This window comes from Crocodylus siamensis, chromosome 3 (genome assembly GCF_052110815.1).
Source record: "Crocodylus siamensis isolate JL-2025a chromosome 3, ASM5211081v1, whole genome shotgun sequence".
Lineage (NCBI taxonomy): Eukaryota > Metazoa > Chordata > Crocodylia > Crocodylidae > Crocodylus > Crocodylus siamensis.
In genome coordinates, this window is record NC_143397.1 from 11,368,793 (window position 1) to 11,377,395 (window position 8,603).

At 41.6% G+C, this 8,603-nt stretch overlaps 1 protein-coding gene across 2 annotated transcripts in view; it reads left to right on the forward strand.

Moving 5' to 3' along the window:
• Positions 1–8,603, forward strand: part of ARK2N (arkadia (RNF111) N-terminal like PKA signaling regulator 2N) — a 68,016-nt gene that overhangs the window by 26,801 nt on the left and 32,612 nt on the right. The gene's annotated exons all lie outside the window — the stretch shown is intronic.

Consider the following 8,603-nt stretch of genomic DNA (forward strand, 5'->3'; position numbering starts at 1 on the left):
AGATGTGTTCTTAAGTTTCTTGCCTGATGAGTTTTCATTATATAATTGGCCCACAACAATGTGTGAACTATGCTTGCAGCATATAATATCTCAAAATCTTCATTTTATGGCAACCTTAAAGAATAAAATCAAATTTAAAATAAAGTTTTTGGTTTGCCAGTCTTTCCTGAGTGATATGCATTTCCCCCCTTTGAGCGTAGAGGATATTTGGATGATAAACTGCATGGTGGATACTAACACATTTATGTAATATAAGAGAGAACTTAAAGGAAAGCTGCAGTGCACAGTCCTAACAACTAGGACAGCTATATTAATGTTTTTCAGGTAAAACTGATGCATAAAAGAGGCCTTTACACAAGATTTTACAAATACCTACCACTGTCTGTAGTCCATGGGCTACGTAGTCAGACCTGGATAAAAAGCAGCTATAGAGTTATTGCGCATTTTCATGCACTAATTTTATAGCTGGTTGGCTCTTTTTATAGTTGGACAGTTATTTCTGTGGTATGATAATTACTTTCCGTGTGTGGCCAGTCTAAATTTATTGCATGATGAATCAGTTAATAACATAATACGTGTAATCTGTAGCAGGGGTCCAGGGTAGTGGACAGTTTTGTCTTTGTTTGGGAGCTGATATTTTCCCCATGATCTGCCAGGCTTAGGACCCTTTGCTTGAAAGTAGTTTAGTTTAAATGTTGGAAAACACACTCGTCTTCTCTGCAAGTATTGGAAGGAACATACCATGTAAATAATTATGGAACAAATTCTGTTCTTTTTTAGGGTTTAATTTTGACAGTGGTTCAATAGGTGTATTTACTGTTTTAAAAAGTATCAGTTACTTGCTTTACTATTAATTTTCTTACCATAATCTAGGTAGTTGAGTTCCAATTAAACCTGTTGGTTTATTTCATGGAGCTTTAGAACAAGCTCTCCAAAGTGAAAAGATTAGGGACAGCTTTTCAAAGAGGTTTTGTACCTTGAGTAACAGAAAGGTGCTAGTAGGATTTTCAGAAGTGCTTTGCATGCCTATATTTCACTGAATGTGTGAGAGTTAGGGGTCTGTCTGCTTCTGGGTGCCTAAGTACCTTTGTAAATGTGGCCCTTGTTCTTGCTCTGATCCACTGCCTGTCAGTCAAAGGAAGGACCCAGTTGATTTTAGTGGACTTTGCACCAGGTCCTAAATTTTGCATGCGACACAAGATGGAAAGCATTTGGAAACAATAGGAGGCAATGTTGACCTGCAACTTTTATATCATAACCATTTCATCTGACTGCTGCTAAACAATGGCTGGTTTTTAAAACTGTAATTTGTGGACACACACAACCTTTTAAATTAATCCTTTGTAATTGGCTACAGTGGCTGTTCTGGATCACATTGCAATTTTCCTTTCAAAGGGGGGGAAAAAATTGTGGAAAAGTTTCCAGAGGCCTATACCAGGGGTTGTCAACCAGGTGTATGCATCCCCCTGGAGGTACTTGGACTGGTCCTAGAAGGTATGTGTGGGTGGGTAGGTGGGGATGGAGCGCCTCTACCTCCCAGGAGCAGGACCAGGGCAGGGCAAGGACAGTGGCACCACTCTGCAGGGCAGGGAAGCTGGAACGTAATATCTGTCACTGCCACACACCAGCCTGGTGAGCTTCCCCACCCAGCGGAGGGGCACTGCTGCCCTCACCCCAGCCCAGTGAGCTTCCCCACCCTGTCCCTGGGAGGGCAGTGGCACTCTGTCCCTGGACGCTGTCCCTGCCTCCCTGTTCCATGTCTGGCCACTTGCTGTCTCCTCCCCACCACCCTCCTGCCCCACTCAGTGTCCAGCTACTGGGGGTACTTAACTAAAAAAGTAGCTGGACAAGTAGAAAAAAAGGTTGAAAGCCCCTGGCCTATACCATCGTAAGGCTAATGAAGACGGGTAGTTTAGGATGCCTCCTATGCATTTCAAATAAAAGTAAAATTTTTCGGATCCTGCTTTTGCCTCGAATGAACTGATTATGTTAACTTCAGAATTATTTGGCCGAGGAGAGAGCTAGTTTAGTAGATCTTGCACTAAAGACTTTGAAAAAGACCAGTCCAACCCTGGAACGGGACAGCCCCAACCTGTAGTGTGAAGGCCATGCTCATGCCATAGGACTTCTGCTTGTCATCAAAGAATGAGGGTAAGCCTGATCAGTAGAAGTCTGCCCAAGCCAAGGCGGCAGCTGGCTGATATTGTGGGCAGATTGAGGGGCAAGCCACCATTTTTGAGGGCTTATGCAACAGAGCCCTCCCCATGCCTCTGGCTGAGGGGCTTTGGTGGCCCCACCTCTGCCACTGGTTGGTGGAGAGGGTTGTCTGTCATGTAGCCCCACTCCTTGCCGCTCATTGGTGGAAAGGGGTGGAGCTATATGACAGGCAGCCCTCAGCCAATCAGCAGCAGGGGGCAGGGGCAGTTGCTACCTTGCCTCCTGGCTTCTTGCTGGTAGCCCCTTTCCTGCCAGGCTGGGGGGACTGCTGGCTCCCACTGCGGGGGGGGCAACACCAACACTTCATTTTAAGTAGGGGCTCCTGCCCCCTTTGTTCCCCCTGCAGATTTTGCAGAGAGAGCCCAATTTTGTGATTTGGGTAGGTCCTTACGGACTGGTTGCAGGATACTTGCTCCTGAACCCTGATATTAAGAAACTGCTATACATCTATCAAGGAAGATATAAAGGCATACAAATTTGTCTGCCATTGTGTTTTTGTTTTTTTAATCAGTCAGTACATCTGTGTGCCAGAGTTGTGGGGCACTAGCAAATACATAGCATATCCTTGTGGTCAAGTTTGGACACTTTCACTAAAAATGTTATTGCCCTAAGGTTGGCCCAGTTGGGTATCATGGAAACCAATTTCCAGACTTGTCTACTGGAAGCTTGAAAAATAGGTGTGCCAACAAAGATGCTCTAAAATAATAGTATTACTTGCTATAAGTGTCTTTTACAACATAGTGGTGTAGTGATAGAATAAAATACTTTGGCCTAATCTGTTAAAGCATAGAAATTCTCATTAATGTCTATGGAAAAGTTTGTTTCAAACCTGCGCAGTTTGTCAATTAGTGATAGTTTAATGAGGTGATACAGGATTTCTTTTTCATACTAAAGGAATTCACCAAATCTATTCAGTTTTAAGAGTGTAGGTAATTAAGTCTTTAATTCTACAATATGATTTACTTTTGGAATAAGTTTAGTATGAATGGTAAGTCAAGTAGAAAAGTGTCCTATGGAGTGTATGATGATGCCATAAACATCAACAGAATTGCTAGTTTTTTTTCCCCTTGCTCTTGTGCACAATTTATGAACCAAGCAATTATGTAGTACAGTCTAATTCTCACTACAAAACTCCCAGCCTAATTATATTCATTAAAATATTTTCAGTCTTATTCTACTTTTCAGCAAAGAATGAATAGCAGTCAGTTATGAGGAAGTTTCATTACTGATGCTTCATTACAATTACAGTTAGATCAGTGGGGATAAATTACAAAAATGCAATGTGTGCTTACAGTATTCTTGAATATTTAATGTTGTGGGTTTATTCCTGATTTACTAAAGGTCCTGTCCAGCATTCATTGAAGTTAGTGGTAATTTTCCATTGACCTCATTGTTTATAAATTGGCCTACTGTTCAGTGAATCACAATAGTTTGATAACTAATGCAAATGAAGAAGCCCCTTTTATATTTTAAAGATTGAGCCTCTCTTGGCACACAAGCTTCACAAAAGAGGATATTCTGTGTCAGGTACTGATGGAATGTGATACACCATTTTCAGCAGTTACTTGCTGAGTATTTTATTCCTCATGGATTTCAAGCAGGAGTGTACAAATGAGCTGTGAATGAAACTTGGCATGGTAACTGTGCTTAAGAATCAATATTTGGCTTAAAAACTTGAATTTTTTTTAAGTATATAAAAAAGTAAATATAGAAAAAAACAATTTTGTTGTATTTAGATACTATTGTACTAGTGTGCTTTCCTACAACTCAAAAATGTAGAAAAACAGGTTGACCATTTATAGGCTAATATACGTGAACATGCTGTAGAAGTGACTGAAAAATTGAAGTTGGAAAAGTTGTCATTTTGCATGGTTAGATAACCACTATTTCATAAGGATTTTTCAAGTGCCAGAATTGGACAGAGGTTGGAGTTCACACCTTGGCAGAAGGCCAGCAGGAAGGTTACAAACCATTTCAATTCCACTTAAGCTTTGTATACAGGCCTTTTTGGCCATAAGGTATGAATTTCATTCCAAGAAAATAATTGGAGGTGATGATTACTCAAGAGGTACATGGGGAAGAATTTTAGCAGTAAATCATATGGGCTAGCACAGGGGTGGGCAAAATGCGGCCTGGGGGCCAGATGCGGCCCGCCAGGCCATTCTATCCAGCCTGCAGGGCCCCTAAAAAATTTAGAAAATTTAATATTAATGTGCCCTGGGCTACTTGTCATGCAGCCCTTGATGACTTACCAAAACTCAGTGAGTGGGCCTCTGGCCAAAATAATTGGCTGCCCCTGGACTAGCGCATCAACAAATAGGAGACCCCCCCCCCCCACCATTAGTAGCTAGGAAAGATTATGCCACTCAGTATTGAACTTGAAGGGAAGGGTGTCAAACTCATGGTCGTGTGGGCCAGGTGAATCCTGCAGGGTTGATTCACAGGTCAGATGAGTTGTGCAGGGCTGTGCCATTTGGCCTGCAAGGCTGGCAATGTTAATTGCTGTGGGTTCTGGAGTCAAAGCAGCTGCCGCTCATACCACTGCCAGATTTCCAGCCCCACAGGTGAACATATGGCCCCATGTTCCAGGTCTGGATATTTGGCAGTGGAGTGAGCAGTGGCAGTGTTAATTGCTGTGGCTCTGGGAACCAAGTAAAGTAATGCTGCCACCATTCACTCTTGCCAGATTTCCCTGTGGGTGTTCCCAGGGGTCAGATCTGGAGCACAGAGCTGCAGCTGCAGAACTGGCAGTGGGGTGAGTGGGGGCTCTCAGTTCTGGAAGCTGTGGCAGTTAACACCTGCCTCTGCTTTCCCTGTCACCAAATTTCCAGGCCCGTGGGGAGCCCCACGGACTGCATGACATGGCTGTGTGGGCTGCATTTTTGACACCCTTGCCTTAAGCCACTGACATGATAATACTGGACCTAGCAGTTGGGTGGAAGGAAGACCTAAGGAGCTACATATGTAGGTAAAATTGGTGATTTTGATAAGATGCCATGAGGCAGAGACGGCATGACATGCAGACCATGACCCCTTTTGTGGCTGTTAAAGATTCCAAGGCTGCCTATTTTTTTTTTTTTTTTTTTTCTTCCATGTAAGGGGTATTGATTTGGCTTTGGCTCAGTGGTTTTTCAACCTTTTTTTCTTTGGCAACCCCTCCCCTCCCCCCCCCCCCCCCCCCCCAAAACAATTTTGAATGGAGGTGCCAGACCCTTTGAATTGTAAGCATGGGTATTCATATAGTCCTCTTTTGTGGACCCCTTAGACATAGTCTGCAGCCTGAAAACCACTGTTCTAGATGCATTCAAAAGGTATGAAGTTCTAAATCCTACGAAATACTAGGAAACTCATTTAAAACATTGTTATTTCTGTAGTAGTGCATAAAGCACTTTGAAGCTAAACTGGAGCACTCAGAACCATCCACAAAAATGAAAAGTTGTTTGGTATATGATAAGCTGATATCTTGTAGTATTTTATTTTAAAAATTGGTAAAGCAGCTTTCAGTTTAAGTGCAAAGAAAGCATCTGAAACTGACTGTATTTGCTGCTACTATTATTTTTAATTTGCTTATTCTGAGTAGTGCCTTTTTAAAAAATGGTGTTGTATGATTACATATTTATGCCTCAACAATTTTTGCATTTGAATTTCTTTGTTTATAAAACATATTAAAAGGTATTTTTAAAACTAACTTTGTCTTACACATTCACCCTGGGGTTTAAAGTCAAGCTGGGTTACTTCTTACATAACTTAAAACTATTTTGCAGTAAGAATATAGGCAACAATACTATAAGGGGTGTGCTCCAAAACCCACTGAAGTCCATGGAAAGATTTACATTTTATTCTTAGTGCTTTGGATTAGGCCAGTGGTTTTCAATCTACTTAAGACATGAGGCAACCCTGGATAGTCTTGAGGGACCCCTAGATAGACTTGAAGCGTCTCTTGGAAAATGCTGGGTAGTTTTCAGACTACAGAAAAATAATAGAGCTATTCTTTCATGGCAAAGAACTCAAAGATCACAGTAGGTCAGAATGTTTTTAACAGTATGGATTCCTATTTGAGATCTGTGCTTATCTTGTAAATCATGTTTGCACACCTAGCAGCGCTAACATTGCGTGGCACCCCACAGCAACCTGGAAAGGATCTCGAGGCATCCCAGGGTGCTGAAGCACCCTGACTGAGAATTGCTAGATAGGCCTCTTGAAGAGGGAGCTCACTGTATTACTATATTGACCATGTGGGTGCATCCAGATGCGTGGATGTTTGGTTCCCTGGAGACAAGTAGCAGCAGCGCACCTTGCGCCACAGCTGCTTGTCCCCAGGGAACACCTGTGCAACACACACTTTGACATATGGCAAGTTACCCTGGTGGGGTAGAGGAGGCTGCAGCAGTGGTGGTCCTGCTGTGCGGAGTCTGGCTGGCAGCCAGAGAATGGATCCAGGCGCTGCCGTGCCTTTTTCCCCCCCCACAGGTACTTTTTTTTAACTCTGTATCTAGGAGTTAAAAAAAACCTGCAGAAAAAAATGTGGAGCAGCGCACGCATGGGCAGCACACTGTTGTAGCACACAGAACATCTAAATGTGCAGTATGCAGTGCCGCAGGCGTGTTTGTGGCACCACATACCACGCAACCATGCGGGTCTGGACGTGGCCTGTGGGACTAACCAGAACCAAAATGAAAACAAAAAGCTCCTTCTGTCAATTAACAGGTACGACTGAATATACATAGTGAGCCAATTAGTTGATCAAAGGGATGCCATTTTTACCTAGATGCTTCCTAAATGACCTTGCTTTAACTCAGCCATTCGGGCTGAAATAATTATGAAACAATTTGTTTCTGAGCAAAGGATTTGAATGCTGTGTTTCTGCCTGCTTAGCATGACAACAGATGAGTGATAAAACTTTTAACTAGTGATAAGACTTTTTAACTAGGATTCATAATGGAAATTGTGCCACTTAACTATAGCATGGCTAGCTAGGCATTATTAGAAAATAAGAATGGAATAATCTTAAATCTTCTGTCTTGCCATTTATTAAAGGGTTTTTTTGTATATGTCTAATTTAACTGACTCTTCAAAAAGAATGTATTGTCTAATGACACTGTAACTTCCCATTAGCAATAACCCCCCAATAAAGTTTTAGTGCCTTATCCCTTTATCTGTAAATCTGTGATTTAGGTGGTCCAGTGTTTTTTGGTTTTTTTGGGTTTTTTTAAATGGTTTTTCTAATGCTTGTAGCTATGATGGCATATGGACTTTTAGAGGTCTGGACAGGCTCTTCCAGAGTTTGGCTTTATGGAGAAAAATCCCAAACCAAAAACAAAACAAAGAAAAATATTTATTTGAAGCAAAAGTTTAAATTTCACACAGTGAACTCAGCTTAATGAATGGTTTTGAATAGCTTACTATGATTCTGGTTTAATTTTGAAAACCTATGAATGACTTAATACTTGATGCTTCAGAACAGTGTTACAGTCTGAGGTCCATGGTGTTTACAGGTTCAGGATTTAATACTATTCCCCCCTAGCCCTTTAACAGGGTTTTTGATGGGGCTTTCTAAGCCTTGGTGCATATTTTACCATTGACTTTTCTTACTGAGAATATTTTACTTTTTAAGATGGACTTCTCCACTAAAATCATCTTTAGGAGAGCTAGAAACATTTTATTTTAGTACTGTCCTGAGAAATGGAAGCAAGCAGTTTCCTTCTAATGCACCCATTCCCATTCTTTTTGCATGGCAGCCCTACTTGTGAACTCACAATTGTCTCCAGTCAACTTGTGACCAGACCTGTAAGCACCATGAGCAGATTTTGGGGTTGTGAGGGCTAGTTTGGAAACTGCTGTCCTAACAGGACCTCATCTACCCTTTGGTTTCGTTGAGAAGAGTCTCCAAGTAACAAGGTGCTGCTGTTCTGTTGCTTTGGAAGTTAAAGGCTCTGAGTCGATGGGAGTTTTGCCGTTGACACTAGTTTAGGTAGGGTCAGATCTTGTGTGGATTACTCCGGGGTGTGTATGCCGATGTCTTTCTTCCTGTCAGACTAACAGATGTTGCTTTCAGTCCTGCTTTGCCCCATATTGCAGCATCATGTGCTACACATGGGGTTTTTGCTTTTTTTTTTTAACATGTATTTCTGTAGAGTCCAGTATTCTCTCTATGCTGTCTGGGCAGCGGCTTAGGGTTGTACCACTTGAAATTTTGCAATTGAAGTATCAGTCCTTATCTGTGGTATCTTGTGAACAATTGTGAAGGTATCTACCCATCCCTTAGTCTAAACAATAAAATTAATTCATATATAATTGTTGAGGTTTATCAGTTAAAAATGGTGGCATTTATGTATTGCAGTTTTATAGAGGTATGCATTAATTGTTATTGTATGATGTTTTGCTTT